Below are 14,323 nucleotides of genomic sequence, written 5' to 3'. Positions count from 1 at the left end.
TTTTAAAGAAAAAGTTCCTGTTATAAAGCGGAATCAGTCTATCGGTAATGTTAAGACCGTAACTTCAGGAAAGGCAAAAACAGGAGATATCCTGGATTCAGGGTCCAATGCTACAAACTAAAATCTGAGTGGTACGTCACCATTTCAAGCTGCAATGGTGCAACTGTCTTAGCTATATTGGAGCTTTGGATTTAAAAGTAAGAGGCAATGGTGACTGCACATCAAAACCAAACATATCCAAATGAATTCTTGACTGCTGCTACAAGGTCACCAACATTCCAAATTATCTAGTCTAGCTCAAGAGATTTATGGCAGCTCAGTTATGATGATGATTGGGATTCACCTGCATACAATTCAATCCACCATTTGTCTAGTTACAGCAGCTTGTATCACAGGGTGCACCAGTCTTGGTGTAATGGACCAATCTGGCCTACCACATCCTTCAACCAAAACCAAATATGTCCTGCAGCATGTGGAGAAAACCAACCTGGTTATGCTGCATGAACCATGACCATACCAAGCCTGCAGTGCCTGCAAAAGACCATAACTATATGTTGCAGAAAACCATCAGAAAATGGACATTGAACATGCTGCAAAACCACAAGCGCCTTGCAAATTACCATGTCCTGATTGACAAGACCATTTTGCAAGCACTCAGCAGCTGAACCATCCACGCCAAGTCATGACCAAGAACTAGATCATCCTGCATTAGCCAAACAAAAACCCTGCATATTAAATAAAGATCATTCATTGCAATACATGTTGATTATCAAGCATGAACAATTAACAACAACAAAATCTTACCATGGAAGCTCCAACACAACCTGCACTGCAAAATCACGCAACAACTTGAGCCAACAACATCTTTCTCATCATTAAGCCAAGGCATAGCAGCTGCATTTAAGTTCTTGTTGAAAACAGTCAGCTGAAGCAAATTGCCAAACCTCCAAAGCCATCAACTCAGGCATGTGCTACAGCAAAAGAAGGCAAGTGAGACCTATGGAACATCAACCACAACCTGCATTAACAGGATATGAGCATACCAAATGAACAGCAAATCAATGCAATGTAACAGGGCATGGTTTACAAGACCTACCAACTCAGTGTGCACAAGTGCTAGCCATTGAATTTCCTAACCAAGCGCATCACAGGCCATGAACAATTTGTCCCATGAAGTGGATTCAGTGGACATCAAAACTGCAGTAGAAAACATGTTACAAAGACACAATTACCATGATCCTCATACCTGCTGCTACAGTATCCTGTCAACAAATTCCTACAAAGTGATGACAGCAGTCTGCAAAACCAGTGCACCATAAGTCTATGAGGTTGTTGTGTAAAGAATCATTTGATTAAGCTAACAAATGCTCAAGGATTTTCTAACCCGCAATGAGGCTTTTAGACCAAGTCACAACAGTTAGACATACCTCAAGGCCTGCAACAAGTCAAACCAAGCTCACCATTTTTTTTACTGCGGTAAAAAAGGGGACACATTAATCAGTCAAATTGCAAAACCTAAAGTGCAAAACCATTAACCAACAGTCAGAGGGCAAAGTCCAAAAACATCCCAAATTGGTATGAGGTCAAAGCAGAGAAGAAAGTTTGTGAGGGATACCTTTTCTTGAATCTAACATGGAAAAGGTCAATCCAATTTCTGAGCATCCAAAGTGCTTTGCAGAGTTACTTTTCTGGAACATCAAGGACCCTTTTGAAACCCTAATCACAGAATATAAAGAGGAGAGGCAAATCAGTAAACAGGAGGACGGGGAGGCAAAAATCTGAAGCAAAGAAAACCCTAAAATCCCAAAATCAATTACCTGGAGGCCAGCTTCTGCGCATCCTTCACCACCACCGCCGTGACACTTTGTAAGATTTCCTTTCCTTTTTTCCTTTTATCATTCTCATGTATTTGTTGAGACTTTGTTGAGATGCGATTGAGCGATTTTGAGAGAGAGATTTGGTTGCGTTTGAGAGACTTTGAGAGTAAAGATTGTGAGGGCGATACCGAGAGAAGAGAGAGCGAGGGAGCGAGTTTGGAAAGGTTGATTCGTGAGGTTAGGGAGAAAGGAAGAAGACGAGCTTCTGTTGTTTTCTTTCGTTTCCATTTTTTTCTTTTTTTTCTCTGTTTTCTTTTTTTAATTAATTTCTTTTTTTTATTCATCTAACTTAACCTTTTTTACAGAGATAATATAAAAACCATGAAAATGTTTGTTTTGTTTTTTTATTTTAAATTTTTATTCCGGTTCATATATTTAGGGTAGTATCTCAATAGCAGATAGTATTGAGTGGCCTAGTGGAGAGAGTTTAGTTGCATAATATTAGGTGGAGAGGGTTCGATACTCATGTGAGGTACTTTTTGCTTATTATTTGATTTTATCTTCCTTTAGCATTTTTTATCCTCTTAGTATTTTGTTAATATCTTCTTTTTATGTTTATTATACTCATTATTTCATTTGTTAATAATGCATAGTTGTTGTATTTTAGTTTAGTTCAAAACTATTTTTAAAAACTATAAAAATCATACTTTTCTCGATTTAATATCGAGCCCATTTTTTACACCCTTGTAAGTCGATTACTTTTTAAGCATCGCCATCAACCTCACATAGCTTACTCTTGGGCTTTCTTACAATGAGCCGGTTCCCTTACACTTACACTCATACGTTGTTTAATGCTCATTTCATTTTTTTGATTATTTGATTAAATATCTTATTGTCTGATTGACTGTTGCCTACTTGTATGATGTATAAGGCATGCATTATTATTGTTTGTTTGCCATGAACAATCCCCATTCATAACAAATGTATCCCTCTCCCATGAAATGTATAATATTTATTCTTTCATTCTTTATTCATCTGTTAATACAAGAATTAAAATGAACATTCGATAACCATTTCAAAGCAAGATCAAAACCTCGATCCAACGTCGAGTAATCATTTCTCAAAACCTAACAGAACCAGCACGTATTCATCCACCCTTTTGTAAGTCGATTGCTTTATGCATCGCCATCAACCTTGTAAGTCGATTGCTCTATGCATCGCCATCAACCTTGTAAGTCGATTGCTTCATGCATCGCCATCTACCCTTATCCCTAACACTTCTCCTTGCTCCATTCGTCGATTCTTGTTCCGATTAGGTAGCACCCATTAGATAGAATCCTTTGCATGATAACATAGGTAGGATTCCCATATCCTTTTGCATGATAACATAGGTAGGATTCCCATATCCTTTGTATGATAACATAGGTAGGATTCCCATATCTTTTTGTATGATAACATAGTTAGAATCCCCATTTCCTTTGCATGCTAACATTAGGTAGATATTCCCATTTGTAAATCCTAAACACTTAAGTACATATTGCATGACAACTCTAGGGCAGAGCTTCCCCTTTCTTTTAGACCTTTCCGAGCGTCTCCGATCTTGTGGCATGTAGTCCGTTCTATTGCAAAGAGGTAACTGCCTAAGACTCGATTCAGCGAGCTGCGACACCTACTGCTAGGACGTGAACACATTGCCCACTCTCCTTTGACACAACTGGTGTCCTCCTTTATAAGTCCATATTCAGATGGCAATCCCTATGTAGGGGAACTACGTTGCCCTGATCCTCATACCAGATGAGGTACGTAGGCAGGAGGTCGTACGAGATCTCTCCGGGCACCCTTTTTGTTTTTCACCCTTTTCCTTTTTTGTGTGTGTTTGCTTGACAGTTGCTAGCCTCGAGTTCCCGACTCCTTAGTAACTTGTTGCTTGTTTCTTCTTGTGTGTGTTAGGATATGGATGTAAGCCCAGCGATTGGCATTCCGTATCCTATTGTTGTGTGCTTGGAGTCCGGTATAAGTCCATCAAGTGGCATCTGGTTTCCAGTGTGGGTTTGTTTGGTTCGGAAGCTGATGTAAGTCCAGCGATTGGCATTCGGGTTCCATGTTTGCCTTTTTGTGTTTTGTTTTGTTTCGGCGTGCGTGAGCCGAACTACGGCAACTCTGATTCTCATGTTCAGATGAGATACGTAGGCACAAGATGCGATGTCTTGCCGAGTTTGACTAACGACTAACAACTAATCCTTGTTTTCTTTCGCCCTCGTTGCGATCCTTTCTCTCGCCCTCGTCGCGATCGAGACTTTCCTTTTCTCTTGCCCTAGTTGCAATCGAGACCCTCATTCCCGTAGTTAGTTGAACTGCGTTTTGCTCTGATTCTCATTCCCGATGAGATACGTAGGCATAAGACGCGACGTCTTAGCGAGCACACTCCTCTTTAACCCATAGGTAGCCGAGCTACGAAGACTCTGATTCTCATATTCAGATGAGATACGTATGCAGTGGATGTGACATCCGTGCGAGTCATTTTTTCTCTTGACCCTTTTAGTAAATAGTACATTAGATAAACATACACCCTTTAGACAAGAACAACAAGAGTGGATCCCGTAGAGTACTATAGATGCGTAGGGGTGCTAATACCTTCCCTTCGCATAATCGACTCCCGAACCCAAGATTTGGTTGCGAGACCTTGTCTTTTCCTTTCCTTTTCTCCAGGTTTACTTCGAGCGTTTCCTTTCCCTCATTTGGGATAAATAACGCACGGTGGCGACTCTTCTGTCATTTCTTTCTCGCCGGTTGTTTTTTTCGCACCTCCTGTATTTTTCAGGCTGCGACACTTGGCATTATGGGGGAGAAGTATATTGCAATGGTGAGAAAGTAGAAGATCAGACTGCAAGTGAAACCACCGTTTCAAAGGTGGGTAATGCCGGTACTAGTGGTTTCACTCGCAGTGGGAGATTGTTTGCTCCAGATGCCTTGAGGGGAGGAGAAGGAGAAAAAGAGAAAAAAGAAAAGGCCGAGGCTTTAGCCAGGGCAAAAGGGAAGGCAGTGGTGAGTGATAGTACTCCAGTGGTGACACCGGCGCCGGTTGGGTCGGAAGAAAAACTTGATGATGATGCAGAAGAGTTCTTGAGGATCATCAAGAAGTATGAGTACAAACTTGTTGACCATCTGCAGCAGACTCCTTCCAAAATCTCGATTCTATCTTTGTTGTTAAGCTCTGAGGGGCACAGAGAGGCTCTGTTGAGGATCTTGAAGAAAGCCTATGTTCCTCAAGAGATAACAATTAACCAGTTGGAGACGGTCGTGTCTAACGTGCATGCCAGCCATGGGCTGGGTTTTACAGACATGGACCTGACTGTAGATGGGAGGAATCACAATCGGGCGCTACACATTGTGTTGGAGTGTAAAGGAGCCGTGCTTTCGCATGTGCTGGTTGATACCGACTCCTCTTTGAATGTGTTGCCGAAGAAGGCTCTGGCTAAGCTGAATTGTGACGGCCTGATTCTGACTCCCACTGATCTGATAGTGAAGGCATTCGGGGTCGAAGCGGGCCGTGTTTGGAGAGGTTGAGCTTCCTGTGAAGATAGGCCCGGAGGTGTTTAAGTCGACTTTCTACGTCATGGATATCCAGCCGGCATACAATTGCCTGTTGGGTCGGTCGTGGATTCATGCTGCTGGCGCAGTGACCTCGACTTTACACCAAAAGTTGAAATACATCTGGGAAGGACAGGTTGTCACTGTGTGCGGAGAAGAAGACATTTTTGTCAGCCACCTGTCCTCATTCAAATACGTTAAGATGGACGGTGAGATCTGGGAGACGCCTAGTCAGGCATTTGAAACCGTTAAGGTGGAGAATGCTCTGTTTGCCAAACAGGAGGAGGAGAAACCGTCCATATCTTCATACAAGCAGGCCGCCGAGGTGGTGAAGAGTGGGGAGGCTCCTGGTTGGGGCAGGATGATGGATGTTTCTGCGAAGAAGGACCGCTTCGGAGTGGGGTATCAGCCGGGTCGAGGCTCAGGACAAGGCAGAGGATGTCGTGCGTCAGTGACATTCACTAGTGTCGGAATGCTGGATCCGGATCACATCTGCATGATGAGTAATGACACTGATAGCGACTACGAGATGGACCGGTGGATAAAGCCGTGCACGCCAGGGATGGGAATCCAGAACTGGAAGGCTGAAAAGATCATCCGGGTCACTCTGCTGGAAGAGTAATATTTTTCTTGTTTTGGTTTTATATGCATGAAAGCCTTACGTGTTGCCCGACACGTAATGGTTCATTGTAAGGGCCACCTCATGTCTAAATTTGCAAATTCGCATCATCAATAAAGGATGTTTTTCAATTAAAAGCGGTGTTCCCTGTTTTTCATTTATTTTTGCAGTTTAAAAATAAAAATGGCAATGTTTTCATTTTTTCTTTTTTAATTGGCTCACACCGGTTCTAAAGCAATGCATGAATCAACATTCATGCAGATGCGATTCTTCTCCGGATCTCATTGATAACAATCCTGTTACACCCTTGTATGACTTCGACAATCCAATCTATCATGCCGAAGAAGAAGACGAAGAAGATTGTGAACTGCCAGGGGAATTAGCCAGGTTGTTGAAACAAGAGGAGAAGGTGATTCAGCCGCACGAAGAGCCGATTGAGGTTGTGAATCTGGGTACCGACGAGGTCAAGAAAGAAGTGAAAATCGGGGCTGCTTTGGAGGAAAGTGTCAAGAGCAGATTGGTAGTATTGTTGAAAGAGTATGTCGACATCTTTGCCTGGTCTTATCAAGATATGCCAGGGTTGGATACCGGTATCGTTGTGCACAAGCTACCGTTGAGAGCAGATTGTCCTCCAGTAAAGCAGAAGTTGCACAGAACTAGACCTGACATGGCGATGAAAATCAAAGAAGAAGTGCAGAAGCAGTGGGATGCTGGTTTCCTTGCTGTCACTAACTATCCGCCATGGGTTGCGAACATTGTGCCAGTCCCGAAGAAAGATGGGAAAGTGAGAATGTGTGTGGACTACCGAGATCTGAATAGAGCTAGTCCGAAGGATGATTTTCCATTACCTCACATTGACGTGTTGGTAGATAATACAGCTCAATTCTCGGTGTTTTCCTTCATGGATGGCTTTTCTGGATATAATCAAATCAAAATGTCGCCAGATGATATGGAGAAAACAATGTTCATCACACCGTGGGGCACTTTTTGTTACAAGGTGATGCCATTCGGTCTCAAGAACGTCGGTGCTACTTATCAGAGGGCCATGGTGACTTTGTTTCATGATATGATTCATCATGAAATCGAATGCTATGTTGATGACATGATAGCAAAGTCCCAGACAGAAGAGGGGCATTTGGTAGATCTGGCCAAGTTGTTCGATCGGCTGAGACAGTTCAGACTGAGGTTGAATCCGAACAAGTGCACGTTCGGAGTGCGGTCCGGTAAATTGCTGGGGTTCATTGTAAGCGAGAAAGGAATCGAGGTTGATCCTGCAAAGGTAAAAGCGATAAGAGAAATGCCTGAACCGAGAACGGAGAAGGAGGTTCGTGGTTTCTTAGGTAGATTGAATTACATTTCACGGTTCCTATCTCATCTAACAGCCACGTGTGAACCGATTTTCAAGTTGTTGAAAAAAGATCAAACAGTCAGGTGGAATGATGATTGCCAAGCGGCATTTGAAAAAATAAAAGAGTATTTACAGGAGCCTCCGATTCTGATGCCTCCTGTGGAGGGAAGACCGTTAATTCTGTACTTGACGGTCCTCGAGGGGTTTATGGGGTGTGTATTGGGGCATCATGACGAGTCTGGTCGAAAAGAGCATGCCATATACTACCTTAGCAAAAAGTTTACCGACTGTGAAACAAGATATTCACTGCTCGAGAAAACTTGCTGTGCTTTGGTCTGGGCTGCTCGCCGACTAAGGCAGTATATGCTGGTTCATACCACTTTATTGATTTCCAAGATGGATCCAATCAAGTACATTTTTGAGAAGCCAGCATTGACCGGACGGGTTACGAGGTGGCAAATGATTTTGACTGAATATGATATACAGTATACCTCTCAGAAGGCGATCAAGGGGAGTGTATTGTCTGATTACCTCGCTCAGCAACCTATTGATGATTATCAACCGATGAAGTTTGAATTCCCTGATGAGGACATCATGTTTCTCAAATCGAAAGATTGCGAGGAACCAATCCCGGAGGAGGGGCCTGACCCTGAATCCGAATGGATTCTGATGTTTGATGGGGCCGTTAACGTGAATGGTAGCGGAGTTGGTGCTGTTTTGGTTACGCCGAAAGGATCCCACATTCCTTTTGCTGCCCGACTAACATTTGAGTGCACCAACAACGTAGCTGAATATGAAGCTTATATATTGGGGATTGAAGAGGCGATTGATTTGAGGATCAAGAACCTTATCATATATGGAGATTCAACTCTGGTTGTAAATCAGGTTAACGGAAAATGGTACACGCATCAGTCTCATTTAGTGCCGTATCGGGATTATACGAGGAGATTGTTGACGTTTTTCACCAAGGTGAAGATGCATCATGTGCCTAGAGAAGAGAATCCGTTGGCAGATGCTTTGGCTACACTAGCTGCCTTGATTAAGGTACAGTGGTGGAATCAGTTCCCCAGTGTGGAGGTTGGTCGTCTGGATAGACCGGCTTATGTGTTTGCTGTTGATACAGCGCCTGATGATGAGAAGTCGTGGTATTACGATATCAAGCACTATCTAGAGACTCAAGAGTATCCTGAGGGAGCATCTAAGAAGGACCGAAAGACTCTACGGAGGTTGGCCATGGTGTTCTATCTGAATAAGGATGGGGTTTTGTACAAGAGAAATTTCGACTGGGTCTTGCTCCGATGTGTTGATGATAGAGAAGCAAGCCAATTGATGAAAGAGGTTCATGAGGGATCGTTCGGTACCCATGCCAGTGGGAATGCAATGGTAAAGAAGCTGCTGAGGGCAGGTTATTATTGGATGACAATGGAGGCCCAATGTTTTAATTTCGTGCGGAAGTGTCATAAATGCCAGATTTATGCTGACAAGGTGCACGTGCCTCCAAATCCTTTGAGCTTAATGTCGTCTCCATGGCCGTTTGCTATGTGGGGCATTGATATGATCGGAAAGATTGAGCCTACAGCTTCGAATGGGCATCGGTTCATATTAGTGGCTATTGATTACTTCACCAAGTGGGTTGAAGCAGCCTCTTATACGAACGTGACGAAGCAGGTCGTTGCCAGGTTTCTCAAGAGAGACATCATTTGTCGATATGGGGTTCCCGAGAGAATCATTACTGATAATGGTTCTAATTTGAACAATAAGATGATGGCAGAATTGTGCCGGGAATTCAAGATCGAACATCACAATTCTTCTCCTTATCATCCGAAGATGAATGGGGCGGTTGAGGCAGCCAACAAGAATATCAAGAAGATTGTGCAGAAAATGGTGGTAACCTATAAAGACTGGCATGAGATGTTGCCGTTTGCATTACATGGGTATCGAACGTCGGTGCGCACATCTACTGGGGCAACTCCTTTCTCATTGGTATATGGAGTGGAAGCCGTACTACCTGTTGAGGTTCAGATTCCCTCTTTGAGAGTCCTGATGGACGTGAAATTGCAAGAGGCTGAATGGGTAAGGACCCGGTACGAAGAGTTGAGCCTGATTGAAGAAAAGAGGCTGGCAGCCATCTGTCATGGGCAGCTATACCAGCAAAGGATGAAGCGTGCTTTTGACAAGAAGGTGCGACCTCGGGTATATCACGTAGGTGATATGGTGCTGAAAAGGATCTTTCCTCCTCAGAACGATCGAAGGGGCAAATGGACACCGAATTATGAAGGTCCATTCGTGGTCAAGAAGGTTTTCTCTGGCGGAGCCTTGTTGTTGACGACCATGGATGGCGAAGATTTTCCATCCCCTGTGAATGCGGACGCAGTTAAAAAATACTTCGTATAAAGAGACCCGCTGGACGAAAAGAATAAAATAGTCCAGGCAAAAATGGGCATCCCGGCGAACCAAAAACAGAAAGAAAGGTTCGGGCAAAAATTAGGGATAAAATGGAAAAATTGTACACCCGGCAAGTCGAAAACCTGAAAAGGCGACTTGGGCAAAAAAGGGTATCCCGGTGGACTGAAAACCTGAAAGGGCGGTCCAGGAAAAAGAGGGATTGAAACGAACAACTGCGTCTGGCATGATCGTTTGCGCTTTGGTTAAGGCACATGGATAATACCCGGTAGGGATCAATCAGAAGCGTCTTGTTCAGAAGGCAGAAAGCACGGAGAGTCTGAGGACATATGGGGTGTAACTAAGTTGGAACTCGATGAGATCACGGGTTTCACATTGCCATTAGGATAGATTTTTCCTTTTGTGCGCAATTACCTCTTTTCAGGAATTGCTTCCTTTGTATTGCTCGGTTTTGAGCCACACTTTTCCAAATCAATAAAATGCATATTCAGTCAAATAATTTTGTTTTTGTTTTTCATTACCGCTTTGATTGCAAAAACATCCAGATATTTTTGATAAAGAATCTTGCATTTTAAGACATACAGGTCCCTTCCGATGCATGCTTATAAGATTGAAAATTTGAAATCTTATTTGGAAGGTTGAGTGACCCAAGTGTTGGAATCTTGTTACCCCTGGGGCACGGTTTTATCTAACGATCTGTTTTGCAGGTGTTGTTAGATATTTTCACTCACTTGCAGGTTGTGATGTGGAAGCTTTTGACGAAACAAAACCCCATGGAGTCCGGTCAGGGACGGATGAATTGAAAGAACGACGAAAAGACGGCGAGAGACATACGACGATCCTGGAAATTAATCAAGAAGACTCTTCAAAGTCGGAAGATTGAAAGTCTGTATAAGTCCCAGGAGCTCGCTCTTCGTCGAGCGCGGAGCGATTGGGCATACAAGATGATGGAGCAGAAAAGGTCCAGACGAGTCGGGATGTATATCCCCAAGCAGAGTCGTGAGGACTAACTCCCCAGCAGATCCAAGGTCTGTGGTTTCCCTAGCAGGGTCAGGATGGTTATCCCCAGCAGGTTTCAGATTGATGCTTCCCCAGTTGCCAGGCCTGAAGGTTGTTGTTTCCCGGCGGAGGTATCTGTGAGGGTTTCTCAAGCAGAGTCGGGATCGATATCCCCGGCAAGTCAGAGACTGTGGTATCCCCACAGAGTGTTGGTGGTTCTTATCCCCAGCAAATTTCCCAGGCAGATTGGGTGCAAAAGAGGTTTTTCCCCAGCAAGGGTTGCCTTTTCCCAGCAGCGGTGCTATTCCCCAACAGGGTGGAGATCGGAGTGTTGACGAGTTCCTCAGCAGAGTGTCTCGAGCTCCCCAGACGAGTCCCTTGAGGGGGATACCTTTTTACGCATTCATCATGAAAAGAATAGCATAGCATATCGCATAATAAATCGCGTAGCATTTCCATAATTATGGAGCATTACGCAGAAAAATCAATCATGCATCATATTGCGAGCATAGGCTAGTCTCAAACCGTGGTTATCGTTTGAGAGGTGTTTTGCCCAGAAGTGAAGGTGTTACTCCGAGAAGTTTAGCCTCATGATTTAATCAAAAGTGTTCCTCAGTAGTGCGATACTGGAGGAGTTTTCTGTCGTGCGAGACGGAAGTTGGTGAAGATGTTACTCTGAGGAGTTTAGCATCATGATGTCAGATCAGCAATATTCCCCAGTAGGGCGATACTGGAAGAAACTTTTCCGTCGGGAGGAGATGGAAACCAAATTGAAGGACGTTACGCGATCAACGCGATTACGGGGTTCAAACGGAGAAAGGGAAATGTTGAGACATTTTCTGGAGATCGGGGTTCAATCGGAGAAAAGGAAGTGTTGCGGCATTTTCTGGAGATCGGGGTCCAAATGGAGATTGGAGTTGAAGATTATATCCGGGATGAGGTCCTCAGAATTATCTTTTGTTCATGTGTCACCTTAGACTTTGGCTGAGTCCAATAGAAGTCGTTATGGGTGTCTTCTGAAGAAGAGATGCACATGTTACCTTCCTTTTGTGAAGGTGTACCCTCTGATATGTCGCCCTCAGAGTGGTGTTTGGTGTTATTTCCGACGTTGCCAGCGGAATTATCACGAGAGATTGGAGATCGGGGTTCAAAGGGAGAAAAGGAAATGTTGCGACATTTTCTGGAGATCGGGGTTCAAATGGAGAAAGGGAAATGTCGAGGCATTTTCTGGAGAGCGGGGTTCAAATGGAGAAAGGGAGACACGGGGTGTTTTCTGGAGAACGGGGTTCACAATGGCGATCACAAGTTATCGTCAGGCGACTGGGGTTCAAATAGAGAATGGGGTTCAATGTTTTGGCAAACAAGATGTCGGGGTTCAAATGCAGTGATCTGGGATCATTTGCGCGAAAGAAAATTTCGGGGTTCAAGAAACAGAAAACGAAAAAAGATTAGAAAATTTCGGGGTTCAAGGAAAAAAAAAAGATGATAATCCCCAGCGGATATGGTGTTCAAGCCATGGTTATCCATGTGTTACCATTTATTTTGGTATCCAGGTCGACGTTGCTATTTCGGTGATCAGGCCGACTTTCTCCGTTCCAGACGGGTTCTTCTTTCGAGATTGTGTTCTTTGCCGATTCTGAGAGGCATCGTTAATTATTTTCCCATCAGAGTGCAAATTGTTCGTCTGTTCTTGGTATTCAATCACTCTTCATCCTGATCATCTGAAAGCCGAGGCTATTCATATCGACAGGTTCACAGTGGATTGAATAGGGGCAGCTGTAACACCTCAAAATTTGCCCTCCTCTCTTGGGACTAGCTTAACATATTGCATATCATTTTTAGGTCATTAGGCATTGCATATTGCATATCATGTGGTTACATTGTGCAAGTCGCCCTTCTAAGTCTTGATCAGGAGATGGAGAGGCCAGAGTGCAAGCTAGGGTTTCATTGATTGGATCACTAATCATCTAAGGATGTGGGGTCCAAATTAGGGTTTCTTGGTTCTCAAGGAGATTGATCTTCATCTTGGTGGAAATGATACATCATCATTATCATGGTCTTGATATCATCCAAGTGCTTGATCAGATACCTTGAGATTAGGGTTTTGACCACTGGTCAACCCTAATCAGTTGTGTTGGGCCAATCAGGGCTTGGCAAGGGGATGGGGTCTACAATGGATATGGGGATCATTTTGTGATTGTATTGAGCTTATGGAGGCTAGGGTTTCATCCTTGAGCCATTTCATCAGAGAATTGGGACTCAACTTGCCCAATTCATCTATCAATCAGAAAAGTCAACTGTGGTCAACTGTGCTTGATTTTATGGATTGGAAGGTGGGAAGTGGTTTGAAAGGCTTCATTCATGTCCATATGAGTCTCATTTGACATATCAAAGACCAAGGTTGAAGAATTGGAGGTCAGACAAAAAGTTTCCAAAAATAGCAGGTGACCTGTAATTTCAACTGCCCAAAATGGAAAGTTTTTCTCCTCAAAATTACTTCATCATACAAGCTTCAAATGGAATTTTGTCCAACATGAAAGTTGAAGGTCTTGATCTCACCATTCCAAAAAGTCCAAAAACTTGAAATTCCCATGTGTGGTTGGCAAGATATGGTCCATTCATCTTCAGAAAATGCCTAATTTCAAAGTGCCATAACTTTCACATGGAAAGGCCAATTTGGTTGATTTTTCTTTGAGCAAACCACATTTCATATGAACTTTCATGATGCATAATTACATTTCATCAAAAATGATCATAGCAAAATGGCATTTTTCAAGTGGACTATTTAGCATTTTTGGTGTGAAATGGTGATTTTGAGAAGTACAAGCCATATGCATTTGGGACCAATTGCAACACATCCAAAATATCATTTAGAACTTGCTTGAACCAATTTTGAACTGTTACATTGGCTGCATAAGAGAAAGGGCATTTTGGCCAAGATCATGAAAAATGCATTTTGCACTAATTATTTCCATTTGCTTAATTGAGATTAACAAGTGGATTAACATGAGGTATATAACATTAATCATAACAGAAAATGAAAATCACTTCACATTCTTCAAGATCTAACTACTTTTCCCTCCAAAAACCTCTCAATTCTCCAAAATTTTCACACACTTTTTTCATCAAATCTCATTGATTTCTTCATCAATATTGCTCGTGCTTGTTGGATTCACCTTCTATAATCATCATTAAAGAACTGTTTCATCCAAATCGTGGCAAAGGAGTGAAGAATTTGGACTGTTGCATTCGAGCTCATCCATGGCGATTTCATGATTCTTGGACCTGGAGCATGCTGGAGCTAAACTACTGGTTGTAATCATCTTCTACATCAACAAGCTTCATCTGTTTTTGCATTTTACACCTTGAAAGTGCCAAATCGCGATCTGCCATCTCCAAGAGGTAAGATCTCGATCTCTTTAATTGCTTGAATCATCATATGGCTTGTGTAGATCTTTGATCATAGATTATCATGCTGCTTGTGGTTTGGAATTTGGTTGAGAATTGTGAGAGAAATCTTGATTTGAACATTTGATGTGAAACCTA

This window comes from Lathyrus oleraceus, chromosome 3, assembly GCF_024323335.1.
Source record: "Lathyrus oleraceus cultivar Zhongwan6 chromosome 3, CAAS_Psat_ZW6_1.0, whole genome shotgun sequence".
Classification (NCBI taxonomy): Eukaryota; Viridiplantae; Streptophyta; class Magnoliopsida; order Fabales; family Fabaceae; genus Lathyrus; species Lathyrus oleraceus.
Note: the sequence above shows the minus strand (reverse complement) of the source record.